The following is a 14,625-nucleotide window of genomic DNA, read 5'->3' as shown; positions in this document are numbered from 1 at the left end:
AACATGAGAAAACACCACTACAGAAGCCCATAAATAATGATGTCAGCACATTCTCCCAAGGGCCTGGTCCTCGAGTGCCTTCTCTGCTGGATTAGCACCATTAACTCCAGAAGACACACATTCACAGTTTTGTTCTTTAGTAAGGGGATCCCCTTGAACTGCTCACACTGCAGGTAGCTGGTGACACCGTTGGGAATGACAGCACCTCCCAAAGACTTATGGCAACCTCAGCATGCCCTCCAGCCACTTATCCCAAGTCCCATGCATCTGCTCCACTCACAGCCGCCCCGTAACTCACTGCAGCCCTCTGTGGGGTGCATTACCTGTCTCCCTTAGCCACCAGCAGCATTTTTCCCTCCCACAGCACATCAGGATGAGGCAGGAGGGGCTGCTGCCCACCTGCTTTGCAGCTATCCCTGCACAAGGGTGCAGACCATCCGACATCCAGCAGATGCTTTGCTTCAGCTGCTCTACTTTGCCGGGGCTTTACCAGAGGGAGCCAGCAGCAAACTGGCTTGCATTAGCTTGCAAGAATGATTAGGTATAGTCAGAATATCTCAGAATATGTACTGACCTTCCTTACATCAGGGAGGGCAATTAAACGGCTGGGCTTAGCACAGGCAGAGCCTCCTGCCTGCACACTCCCAGTTGAAGGTTACAGCCACTCTATGCCTGATTTGACCAGGCTGTTTTATGCTCCTGTGTAGGGGGAGGGCTGTGAACCATCCTTTTTCTGCCTTAAAAATGGACAAATATCACCTGCATTTATGTGTTATAAAGACTGAGGAAGCTGACAAGTTTCTAGCCAGGAATTTCTGAGGGCCCAAGGTAACTAAATATCCATTTGCCACTAAATTTCAGTCAGAGTTAGACACTTAACTCCTTGAGTTCCATTTGAAAGTCCAAAACTAACAAAATGCAACAATGAACAGCAACATAAACTGTACAAGTAAATCGAAATCAGTTCAGCCGTAACTATCATATATCCAAGGTTTGCATTAATAAAAATAGTTTAATCAAAGTGAGAGCATGTCTTTAGTGTTGGTATTATTCTCAGTTTCCAAAATAAAGCACTATAGCTGTGGTTTAAAGCAAGTGTGTAAAGATAACAAATTACATTCAGACAATTTCTCCAGTCACTTGAAATGCCAGACATACTCATATTAAGTGAAAAAATACTCTTTCAACTGTTTTTTATGTCTTGTGAAATGTTCTGCTTTGTAATTGGTCTTCTTTTATAGGCATTATTTTAAAGCACAGAGCCAAGGTACTATGATGTTCTGAGGATCTGCTGTAGTGTACAGCGATTATATCTACTTTCTTCCGCTGCAATAGTTATAAAATAAAGTTTACAGTCTCTACCCTACATCATCCTCTTCAACACCACTTGACTTAAATCATGCACAGGGTCAGAATTTAAGATTGCTGAGGGAGAAACATGGACAGAGTTCTATGATCATCTAAATTAATCTCTTTTTAAGTTGTTGCTGCCTTGCCAAAATACCTCAGCAAAAAATCTGATCCAATTATTTTCTTAATGGAGTAGATATCAACAATACTCAGCACACCAGTCAAAACACAATTTTTCTAACCTTCGGGTTTGCAGTCACCACATAATGGCTAAAACTCTCTCTGTGCTCCTTTTATTATTATTACAGTTAGCATCCACAATGTAGATTCTAGCAGAAGAAATGAACAGCAAATTTTGCTAATGATGCATGAAGCAAAATAAAATATATTGTAATTTTCTATAACTGCAATATATTTGTTTTTGGAATGCTGACTACTGTGAAAAAAATATTTTTGTTTTTACAGTGAATTCCAAATTATTTTTATTTAGTCAAGCTTTCTATACAAAACCCACATAACAGGAAATAAAATATTTCTCACTTTCTACACAAAACTCACGTAACAGGAAATAAACTATTTCTCACTTTTTTTCTATTTTAAATAGCTGTGCTATGTATTGTAAATTCCACAGCAGTCATGTTTGCCATCACACAATCAAGTCTTAACAAAAATGTATTTTTCACACAATATAGTCCATAAAATTACAGTGGCCATGCACAATGGTTAGATGCATGTTGTCAAGCAGTCCAAATAGCCTAGGAAAGTAGAACGTGTTTGTTAGAAGAATAAAGGGGGCTGTTGGATAATTATATTTATTCCTTATCTTTATCTAATAAGGTGAAAGGTATTAGTGTTGAATGTATTATTCTAAAAAGTCTGTTTGATATTAAAAATCTTAAGATGGGATGCTTGAGAACAAAGTGATAAAGCCTTTTAATTGCACTTAAGAAAAATGAGCATGTTGTAATAAAAGAAATAGTTTGCATAGCCACACAGAGAGAAAGAGAGGACTTCATGGACTAGATTTTTGCTTTGGCTGAATATACTCAGGTCCACTGAGGTCAATGTGGCTATGCCGATATAGACAAGTTGAGGACAACTGGACCCTATAACAAAAATATATAAGAAATTGTGTTTAGTTTCTCTGCGGCTACTTTCAGTCAAACCTAAGATAAGGAACACATGATTATGAGCTTTGACATTAGAAGAAATATGGCAATCAAAATTATGTTAAATGGAAAAAAATATGTATAGAAAATAGTGGGACCTGATGTTAATCCATCATTCCTGTAAGGCTCACAGTCTCTATGACTTGAAAGCTGAAAATAATTTCATGTTACTTGGCTAGGGAAGGAACATGCTATTTTCACAAAGCAATTCCATTCAACTAGAGAATAGGGGCTACATTCACAAAATGTTTTGGGTGTCATAACATGGAATATTTCAAAGCCTCACTTCAAAGCATCAGGTTTTCCAGTGGAAACTGCAACTGTGAGTTGAAAAATCCCTTGGTGTAGGTTGTTGTGGTATAACCCCAGCCAGCAACTAAGCCCCACACAGCCGCTCACTCACTCCCCGCTGGTGGGATGGGGGAGAGAATCGGAAGTGTGAAAGTGAGAAAACTCGTGGGCTGAGATAAAGACAGTTTAATAGATAAAGCAAAAGTCATGCACACAAGCAAAGCAAAATAAGGAATTCATTCACCACTTCCCATGGGCAGGCAGGTGTTCAGCCATCTCCAGGAAAGCAGGGCTTCATCACGCATAACAGTTACTTGGGGAGACAAACACAGCAACTCCAAATGTGTCCCCCCCTTCCTTCTTCTTCCACCACCTTTATATGCTGAGCATGATGTCATATGGTATGGAATATCCCTTTGGTCAGCTGGGATCAGCTGTCCCGGCTGTGTCTCATTCTAACTTCTTGTGCACTCCCAGCCTACTCACTGGTGGGGTGGGGTGAGAAGCAGAAAAGGCCTTGGCTCTGTGTAAGCACTGCTCAGCAATAACGAAAACATCCCTGTGTTATCAGCACTGTTTCCAGCACAAATCCAAAACATAGCCCCATACTAGCTACTATGAAGAAAATTAACTCTATCCTAGCCAAAACCAGCACAAAGGTGAATAAGCCAGTAAAATTTCAGTCTCCAGCAAAGCTGCACCTTTTCCATGCATATACCCCAAACCCTGAAATGTACACATTTATTTCTCACAACAGGCTAGTTAAAAAGACTCTTATTTTTGAGTTTTCCTTTCTCTTTTCTTTCCTTAGAATGATCTTAAATTTACATTTCTATATTTAAAAAGGTTCATTTTCTGAATCTGTTTTCCACCCTGAGGCATCTTCTTTCAGATGTGTCTTACTGAGCTAGTGAAACTTGTCAATAACTATCAGTAAGAGGGGTTTTTTTCTTATTAAATTGGGCGGCATAGAAGAGTATTTACAAGCTCTGCTACAGATATTTCATTTAAAGTCTTAAATCACCTTGGGAAGACACCTATATCTTTTTATTGATGACACTCATAGCCAAAGCATCTCACCTTTGAGATGTGAGTCTCAGCTAAGTTACCTGCCTCAAGTACACAACATGAATCCTCCCTGTAGCAGACATTAGGGAAAAAACAAAGCACAGCACCAGTATCCATGAAGATCTTATTATTGCTCTCTCTATGTGATATATGTTGGATTACATGCTTTGTAGGTTCTGTATATCACCCAGCACTGCTGTTGGAACTGACTGCGTTGTCACAGATCAGCTGTGGTTTGTGAAAAGCATGTGTGGTTTAAACGACTGAAGATGGCAGATGTCACTGTTACTGAGATGTATCCAGGTTCCAGGCTGGGTGATCACTGGGCTTACTCCCTTTTACTGTAGGTGTCATTCTCCTTTAATGCATCTACTTTGACTGACTTCTTTTATTATTATCTTATACCAGGCCTACTTCCTGATGAGGAATGGTAGTGTTTACTTACATAACTAGTCCTGAAATTTTGCTAAATTTTCTCAGAGGGAAGGCTCAGTTCTCCAGCTTTGTATTTATCACAACTCTTGTTTTCACCCCTAAAGCCACTTGGAAGCCCAATTCTAAATTTAACAAAGCTAAAGTTAATCGAAAATAGCTTTTAGCTAGTGAACTAGCTCTTACAATCTTTCTCATTCTCTAGTCAATTTTTCTCTAAAATAAAACACCTATGGAAATCCAAAAGTTCAGAACTAACAAAACCTATAGGGATGATGCTTCTACAAAATTTGATTTAAACTGGTCAAGTAGTTCAACAATTTGTATGGAGAGAAGTGTTGCATACACACAGTGTGAAAAGATACGCTTACTCTCCATGGGAAAACCAGACTAACAATAAACCTGTAAAAATACCCTGAAGAAAAATTTCTTTGCAGGTCCTTTTTCCTCAGGCTCTTCGTAGCTTTCTGTTTCACTCTTTGGATGACCATTTGACCTTTTTTCCCTACTTTATTTTCTGCATCTGCTCTTTTTTCCTCCCTGTCTCTTCTTCCTTCTTTTCATTTCCACTCTTTGTCTCTTTTCTCTGCATCAAAGTGGAAGGAAGGACATTTGAACATCATTAGTTTGTGGACCTACAGGCACATATCACATTGCAACACACATCACAAAAAACCAAGCACTTCAGCTAATCCCCAGGACTGACTGCTGGCATTGGTGCCCAGCAGACAAGTGCTGGAATTTTCAAAAGAACATTGTCCTGCTGAAGATGCTGACAACCTGTCAAGCAGAGTGCTCACTAGCATACATGTGGCACCGAGGCAATACAGATTTTGCCAGTCCAGAGTGCCATTCTGGAAAGGTCAAAAAAGTAGTTTAGACTTTCTGTCCTGGCTTTTATCAGGTTTATTTTTGTCTCTGTTGGGAAACTGAACAAAACTACAAGAAATTAATTTCCATTTTGATAGGAGGAACACTATACTTGCTCAAAATGCTATTAAAAAATTCCTTCTTGCAAGTCATTTCAAAACTATTGTCAGTCCAAAACAGTTCTGAAATGCTTACTATCCTAATCCAATCTTGGGGTTAATTTAGTAAATTCAGCCTCCTACATTTGGAACATACATCACCAGCATTATCACTTTTTTTTAGGGGGCCAGAGCTAGCAGCTTTTTATGTTTTAATTTTTCATATCTAGATGCCTTTTTATGTCATATTTCTGTAACATTTGAAAATCTACAACACTCAGGATAAATCCACCTAATGAAGTCAGTGGAGTTCTGCCAGGTACAAAACAGTGCAGAATTTGTCTCCTTGTTCTCATGATGGAGTGCTCCATCAGCAAGAGAAATTGCTGTCTAGCTTTGGCAAGAACACTTGGATGCTACTGCATATATAATATTCCCTTTAAGGTGACTGCAGTTCAAGAACCTTCATGAAAGATTATTTGCTTTAATTAACAAAAACACTACATACGTAGCTATAGCATATCCTTAAAGACAAGCTTAAAATTCAGTTCAAGTCATTTGCTGGAAACAGGTTACATAGAGGCTTTCCTGTAATTCAAATTTATATACTAACTTGCCACAAGAGCTCCCTCAGAAGGAGAGAATAGCACCAGAAGGGCGAGTTTCAAGAATTTGCACAAAGAATAGTTGACGTTGGAAGGCACCTCAGGAGACTGGCAAATCCAGCCACCCTGCTCAAAGCAGGGTCAACTTGAGGAGATTGCTCAGGGCCACGGCAGTCGGGTTTTTAAATATCTTAGTTTATGAAGCAGGCTGAGGCTTCAGGATAAGCTCAGTGACTCATATTCTGAAGTACTGTTTTAAAACTTTGAAATGTTTGTTGATGTGTCCCATAAAAGACTAGTTTCTGAAGTTTACTATTGACACTTTAGATTTACATCTTAATTGAACCTCTATGGCATCAGTTAATGATGATCTTTAGTGTAACTGTGTGCAAATAACAACTTTTATCTTCAGTATAAAAGACCAATTACATATTTTTGAAGGAGTGACTTACAGCTAAATGGGTTGAGTCCGTATAGACAACATTCTGATTAAAATCTCTATTCATGGATTCTTCCCTGTTAAGCTGTATTTGGAGAAATGAATCTAAGCTTTCCAAAAAACAATCATAAATATATACAGAAATTATTCCCTTTAAAATAGAAGAGCTTGACTTCTAACATTTCACAAAACACCTTTCTCTGGTCAGAATCAAAAAGGTTGAAAAAGAGCCCTACTTTGCCCCTGTTCCATATATCTGTACATTACTTCACTCTGAGCAATGGGAAAGGCTCAAGTGCTTCAAACAAAACCTTAAAGGGGATGAAGCAGCCCTGTAAGACAGCAAGTTTCCAGTCCCAGTAGGTTCTGATGAGCAGAGTCTGATATACTGAGTACCACTGGGTAAGCTTCTGTGGATCAGTGCAATGACCAGAGTAGAGGTGCAAAATTTAAAGTTACCATAAAAAGCTGGATGCATACCTTAACTTGAAATATGATTTTATTTGCAGAGATGCAGCTCGGGAGTACTTTTTTTATAGAGCCACAGATAAAAATCAAGACTGCTTAGTTTTGCCTTCCCCTACAGTACAGTGTATTCTGTATGCTTTCGTTATATGCATGGAGCAAATAAACTGCATAACTAGAGCGTGCAAACCAGATCTGATGTATGCCACACTGATCTGATTTTACACTGCATAAATGCCTGACAAGTATAATAAATAAATCAGACCACATTAATTGCTTTTCTAAGTCTCCTAAAATCCACGGAACTTATTCCTGAGTGAGTTTGGTTCCTCTAGCCAGAAAGAAACAAACAGCAGCCAGGACTTCCCACTAGCCATTTGCAGCTTCCCAAATTGCAAACATATGTACAAGAGCTAATTAAGGAGCCTATGAAACTTGCACTTCATTGCATAAACAATCTTTGGAAAACTTTTTAAAAAGTCTGCGAGCACCATGCACACTTCCCAAAAATTCATCTGGCAGAACAACAACATGAATTAACACTTGGAAGGTCTTAAAAATACCCGGAAAGATTAAGCATTCAACCTTGGGAACATGACAAGTACTGCCAAGAATCAGGAGCATTTAAAATTCTCCAGTCAGAACCCCCAGGATATTAGTACACAGTGTGCACATGTACATGCATGTAGAAATTATATTTGACACTATCATCTGTTAGCAATACACTTCACTACCTCTGTCAGCTTTATTCTCTTACACAAAGTTCTTTGGGGCATGGACTCTCTCTCATTATACTCAGGAGAAGCCCTCCACAAAAACTGGGCCCTGACTGTAGAAAGGACATCTATGTGATGTTGTGATGTACACTAGTCCAATACTAGTACTGCAGGACTTGCATAGCTGAATTCATGCTCTTCATAAAGTTATCATTAAATAACATCATTTCTTATATTACTACAATGAAATAAGATGTAGAAATCTAATACCATCCTCCTAAAATTTATTAGAGGGCTGATATTGTTTTATGATTAAAGGGTAACATCACTTAATGCCTTGGCATTAGTCATATTATTTTCCAGTCTAGCAATCACAGGAAGACTTTCCAGTCTACCTAGACAGAGGATTTATAGCAGACAGTGGAGAACATTGGTTTAAAAAGTCTTTTAAAACATTTCAGATGTGGTTGTCCAATACAATGGGCTCTATTTTCTTCTTTGTCTGTTTGCTGATTCCATCTAGATTAAGAAAACTTCATCTTAGCTTTTAGACACAACAGCACATTCCTAGTGCTCTCCCAGAATGGTTTCCTTCCAAATCACTAACATTCCTTCAGACTGGTAAGTCAGAATTCCTATGGCAATACACTGGAAAAAAAGATTCTGAACCTTTTTTCCCCTCTCTATTTGAATGTCAATTTTCAGTTCAATGTAGTCACAGTTGTTGGCAGGTGTTTTTTCCACAAAATACGCTCTTCACCTTCTTGAGGTGTTTTATCAATTTGTCCAAAGTGATTTTATTTCACCTCTCTGGACTTCACAATTCTGGCTTCTTCTTCTGCCCTAATAAGTTTTATTTTTTAACATATTTTTCTATCACTGACAGGTAGGCTGATCACTCTTTCCTAAAGAAGAAATTTCAGCCTCAGGAGCTCTCATATTTTGGGAGTCCAGGAGCCAGATGGTCTCTTTATCTCATTCATGTGTTTCTTTCTGATCCGAGAAAAAAAGCCCTTTCTTTTTCTTTTCCTCAGCCCTGAAAGTGACTTCTTAATCTATTGTCCTTTTTTGTGAGAAAGGTCTTTGGTAATATTCTACTCTCAGACAGAATCTTTGTAAGCTTTTTTTCACGTATAGGAACATTTGCCTGCTCCTTCTGCCTAGAAGGGGATTTAGGTCTTCGTGCTCTATCGGTATGAATCAGATTTACCCCACGGAAGTCAGTGGATCCATGCTACTTCACGCCACCTGAGGAGCTGGCCCAAGGTCTTAAATTTATGGTTATTTTGAGTTAAAGATGCTTCTAAAATGATTCACTTAAAGCTTTCAGCACAGAAAAGCTCTTTATCCTTTTTTCTGGATTAGATGTCATCCTTCCTGAGAACAGCAATTCTAGTGAAATTTATGTCTTCTATCCCCTTGACTGTATTAATTAGCAGTAAGCAGTATTAGATGTGTAAAGTATTCTTTGTCTTAGTAAATCAGGATCCCCCTAATCCTCTCCTTTCCCCAGATCCATTATACATCATAATTCTTCCCATGGAGAAGGTTCACATCCAGGGCTGTGAGGAGTGATGTAAACAGAAGGAGGGGAAAGTAGAATGATTTTACACTTCAGAGCAGCACTGTTTCCTTCTGCATCTCTGCATGATTCCCCTGGGCCATTATCTGATTATGTCATTATATGATTCTATGACTTCCATCCTGCGCCTCCCCAAACTCTGGCTATGATTTTAAAAAAAAAGTGTTCCAGAAATTCTGGTTGCTTCTGAGAAAAGTTATTCTCAAAATTTTATTGAAAATCTTGAACTGCTCCACTGTTATCCTCTGCATTAATTCCCTGAATAAACTCCCGAAAGTGAGGACTATGGAAACATTCTGAAAACCTAGTTTTAAAAATTATCATGAAATCACAGAACCACAAAATAACTGAGTTTGGAAGGGACCTCAGAAGGGCTTTAGTCCAACCTCCTGCTCAAAGAAGTGTGAGGTCAGACCAGGTTTCTCAGGGCTTTATCTAGTTGCATCATGGAAACTTTCAAGGATGGAGACTGCATAACCTCTCTGAGCAACCTGCTTCACTACTGGACTGTTTTTCGTTTTAGCCAGGCTGAACCTCTCTTGTTCCAATTTAGGCCCATTGCCTCTTGTCCTCCCACTATGCACCACTCTGAAAGAAGCTCTGTCTTCTTCATAACCTCCTCCTGGGTTCCAGCAGGCTGCTGGTAGGTGCCTCCAAAAGCTTCCCAACTCTAGGCAACAAGCCCCATTTCCTTAGCCGCACCTTGCAGGAAAAATGTTGCAGCCTCCAAGCATCTCGGTGGCCCTCTGCTGAATTGTTTTGGTTTATCAGTGTCTTTCCTGTATTGATGGGCCCAAAACTGGACAGAGTATCCAGATGCAGTCTCACAAGTGCGAAGCACTTCCTTCAATCTGCTGGCTGTGCCGTGGTTTGTACAGCCCAGGATGCTGTTGGCTGCCTTTGCTGCCAGGGCACACTGCAGGTTCATGCCCAGCTTGCTGTCTGCCAGGACTCCCAGGTCTCTTTCAGCAGAGCTGCTCCCCAGCCAGGCAGCCCCCAGCCTGCATCATTACTCCAGGTTCTTCCTTCCCAGCTGCAGGATTTTGCATTTGTTCTTGTTCTCTTGTGGGCCCTTGTGCTTCTCATTGGGAAACTTGATGAGCCTGCACTCTATCGTCTCCTCCAAGTCATTGACAAAGATGCTGAAAAGGATACGTTCAGTAGGTACCCCTGTAGTACGCTTGTCATGGGCCTCCGAGTAGAGTACGTCCTGTTAACAACTACCTTCTGAGCCTGACCATCCAATTAGTTCTCCACCCACCCAGACTGTGACGTCCTAACTTGGATAGAGCAATACTGTGGGAGAGTGTTGGAAGCCTTGCTATTGTCTTTAGAAAATGATTGTATTTAGCAATTACTGTCTTTGGAAAAATACAGCATGGAAAGAATATTTGATGTTTCACAGTCAACTTTACAGAATGTTCTTTTCACTCCAGTATTTGCAATCCTACCCTGCCTTTAGTGGTTTTGATGAACTGTAGACTTAATTTTGGTATCAGACCAGCTCTTCACTGGAGTAACACCACTAACTGTTCACAAAATCTCTTAAGATTTATGTCAATGTAAGTGATATCAATGTCAAGCTCTAACCCTTTCCCAGCTAGGTGACTCAGGGTAGCACTAGTTTATCATTGCTTTTTTCCAGGCATGTTGATAGGATTGTGCAATGTTTTACTCATCGTGAAATTAAAATATTCTGATGAGATTTGGGGTTGGGTGTATGTGCGTTTCTTTGAATAAAAAGTTTTGAGCAAGGGATTAGAATGCTTTTGATATGACGTGCAAATCAGAACAGATGACAGCTCTGATTCCTGAGCAGTCCTACGGCACTTGCCATTGTTTTAGCTGCTCTGTTTCCATATTGCTAGTGTAGTCAAAACCAATTGTTTCAATTAGCCCTTTAGAGTAAACCCATGTCAATGTCTTGCATAAATACAATGATCCCTACAGCAATATGTAAAATGTCTCTTTTCACATCTCACAGCTTCTGTGTTGACTCCTGCAGTACTGTAATTAAGTCTAATTAAGTAGACTTATGAAGTTACATTAATGGTTTTGTATAAGTACATGTCCCTCATAGCTATTTGTTCAAGGCATTCTTCATATCATTTAACTTGCTTCAATTATGCATATTGTATTTTGCCTACTGATGGTTTTGCATGGTAATTTTATAAAAGTAAACGTGACCTATAGGATTTTCAATATTATTAACTTAAGATCTGAAGAGATTTGACATATGACTTAGTTTCTTTCCACTACTTTTTAAACTCAACTGCTATTAAAATTATTCCCTGCACTTATAACTTATTTCATTTTTACTTTAATTATACCAGAGTAGACACAAGACAATGAGAAAAGAGATGAACTTTAAATAAACATTTTTTTTATATTTTTATATAACTAACTACAAAGTTTTGAAAATGAAAGTTTTATAATGGTCTTCATACAGAAATTCATTATTACCTTAAAGCATATTTCTTGCCTTAGTCACACAAACTGTATTTTTCAGACAACAGATTTACAAAATTGCCTGTCTTTGCTCTTCAGGAACTCTGCTTATACAATGTAAAGTTGTTAGATTCAAGAAATGTTAAAACTGTTTAGCTAAAACTTGACGAGCTAGCTTGAAGGTATGTTTCTTGTCTTTTTTTGCTTACTTGAAACAATACATTTTTTCCCATCAGAAAATTCATCCAGCATTCATCTTCTAGATGTAAATAAAACAAAAATAAAACAAGCAATGCTCAAAACAACATGCAGACTTACATACGTAAATTCTCAATCTTCAGCTACACTTTAGTGTTATGACTATTTAATTTCCTTTGGGCCTGGATTCAGCAAACCACCTAAACCAGTGAAAGCAACTCTGATAAATATTATCAACTTGTTACTTAGTGTAATCCTGGATTTAGGACGTTCTATTGATGCAAAACACATAACCCATCTGTTGGCTGAGGGGAAGCATCTGTAACACCTCATTATGCTCTAAACTGCCCACAGTGTTTGCAGCAAGGAAGGAGTTCTGCTATACATTTTTATGTATAGACACAACATATGTGAACAGCATGGGATTTTTAACAAACATATAGTATATCTGGAACCAGTGAGAATGTATATCACTTATGAGGGCTTGATCAAGAGATAAAGGACTACAGAGACCCACATCAAAATCCAACAGCTCATCACCTATAGAGCTTCCAGACAGGAGGAGACAGAAGATGGTCTACAGACTGCTAGCATGGTGGTAGTGCAGGGGAAATTCCCAGAGGCAACAAAATGACAAAGGACTTTATCTGGGGGGAAAACCATACAGACCCGTGTGGCACATCTGAACAAACGCCTGCTTGTGTGGAAGTAGTGCCATAATTAGCATGAGAGTTGACAGAAGGAGAGAGAGAAAAAGCTGGCCAGTGCTCTGAGGTAGATCCATCTAGACCTCCTCCAGATGATACTCTCCCCAAAAGACCGAAAGACTTTTAAATGCAAAAAAGTCTGATTCGGTCTGAATAAAATCTGGAATGCTTCCTTTAAAATGGAGAAAGTTCAAAGCAACTGTGTGTCTTTGCTTTTTATCAACTCAGTACCTTTCTGAGTAGCAGCACACTGTCACCAGACCTCTTCAGTCACAAGGAGGTCTGCCTAGCCACTTGGTGCCTCTCCTGGCAGTCCTGCAGTCTTTATGCAGGAGATATAGGCTCTTGGCTTACTGATATAACTCGCTTGCCAAACCTTGCTGTTCCACAAGCCTGTTCCCCCAACCACGCTCAGTGGTTCTCCACTATCTCATTATCTCCACTGCCCCAGTGGGTCCCACCTCACCCCATCTTCTTAGAAGAACATAGCACACCTTGTGAAGAAGAATACACGTGTAAAGCAAGTATGATCTCTCAAATTTGTTAATTGTTTTCAGTTAAAGCGTTATTGCTGAGTTGAGTAATTTAATATCCCAAAAAAGCCAAAAAAATAATGAGACTGCAGAGGGAGCAGGGAAAGGGGTGACAGATTTCTGAAACCTAGACTTGCCAGACATGGTCTTGGTCTCTTAGGGCCTACACTCTCCACGTCACTGAGGTGGAGACTAAGGAGACATGGGTTACACAGACACAGATGTCCTGATGTTCTACCAAGAGAAACAAAACACTCATTAAAAGAATTCAGTCTTAAATGCCTAGTATATACATAGATGAGTAACCTACTTCAGGAAAAGAAGTTAAAATGAACTGAAATTAAGAAACAGATGCATGAAGAAATTGAAACAAGCTGGTATTAAAAATGAAATAAAAGGCAGTAGAGGAGAGGGAAAAAAAGACAAGACTGCTCATAAGAAAAAGGAGAAAACATAAACCTAACACTTCCCAGATCACCACTTAAATACCAGTAGTCTATCAAGTACACACCTGCTCTCCCCACACCCCTGCTGAGCACATGAAAAAAACAATTTAAAGAAACAGTAGTGAATGTGGAAATCGCAGGCCTATCCATCACTGCTACTGGAAGAGGAGCAAAACAAACCAGTAAGCCTTTGTTTCTGAACAACCATGTGACTACTGCATGCACAACACCCCTAAATCTTTTGCTGCTGTTGGCTGCGTATTAAGTTTCATCCAAGGAATAAAAGCAGTAGTGTTTAAGTGATGCTATGGTGCCAGAGGACCCACATTTACTGTCCTCACTTTTATGTGTTCTTTTTATTATGTAAATACTATCCACATCAGATGCCTGAGCATATGGAGAACAATGGCAGCAGAAGCTATTGCTGGGTCAGAACCTCCCAAATCACCTAACAAAATTACTACTCTCTGCTCCCTTCCTCAGACACAGTTTCAAGCCAGACAATAGGAGGAGGATAGATGCCACATTTGTTAACAGTTGACAGAATGGCAAGTCTTAATTTTAATTTCTCAAACTACCATAAAAGGGGCTCCTCCTCCAGTGAGTCAGTTCTGAGGAGATAGCAGTTGCGTTGCCTTCATTGCTGGACGTTTATTACAGGCCTCATGTTAATACCAAACCTTTTAATGTGTATTTAGGGCAGGATTCCTGCTTCTGGATTCCAAGCTAGCAGCAAGAAGTAGTGGTTTTAACAGATCATACAGTGAGCGTCACACACAAATGGATGTTCAAGAGAGCAAAGTCACAGGTATTTAATTCCCCTTTTTGTACAACTCATACCTGAAACTGGGAGCCTGGGACAAAAGCTCAAAATAAAGAAAAACGAGAGTGACAGTGGTGCTTTTAAGCTTGAGCCTTTTACACTTGCACCACTGGACTGCACTTGCACCACTGGACTGCACTTTCTTCGACAAGAAAACTCCATCTTCAAGATCAAAGAATCAATTTGAAGATCAAAATGTTTAAAAATGGAAGCACAAATGAACTATAAGAAAATTAATTGTGACTGTTGTTCTTTTGGGTATTCAGCTTGTTGTATTTAGATTTCAGAGGTAAACATATATGTTTGCAAAATATACGGAGGAATAACAGCCTTGTTATCTTCTTGTAGAATTATGAAGTACTTCTTACAGAAGCATTAGGAAACA

This window comes from Harpia harpyja, chromosome 10, assembly GCF_026419915.1.
Source record: "Harpia harpyja isolate bHarHar1 chromosome 10, bHarHar1 primary haplotype, whole genome shotgun sequence".
Lineage (NCBI taxonomy): Eukaryota > Metazoa > Chordata > Aves > Accipitriformes > Accipitridae > Harpia > Harpia harpyja.
The sequence above is the reverse complement of the archived record's forward strand: the minus strand, read 5'-3'. Positions refer to the sequence as shown.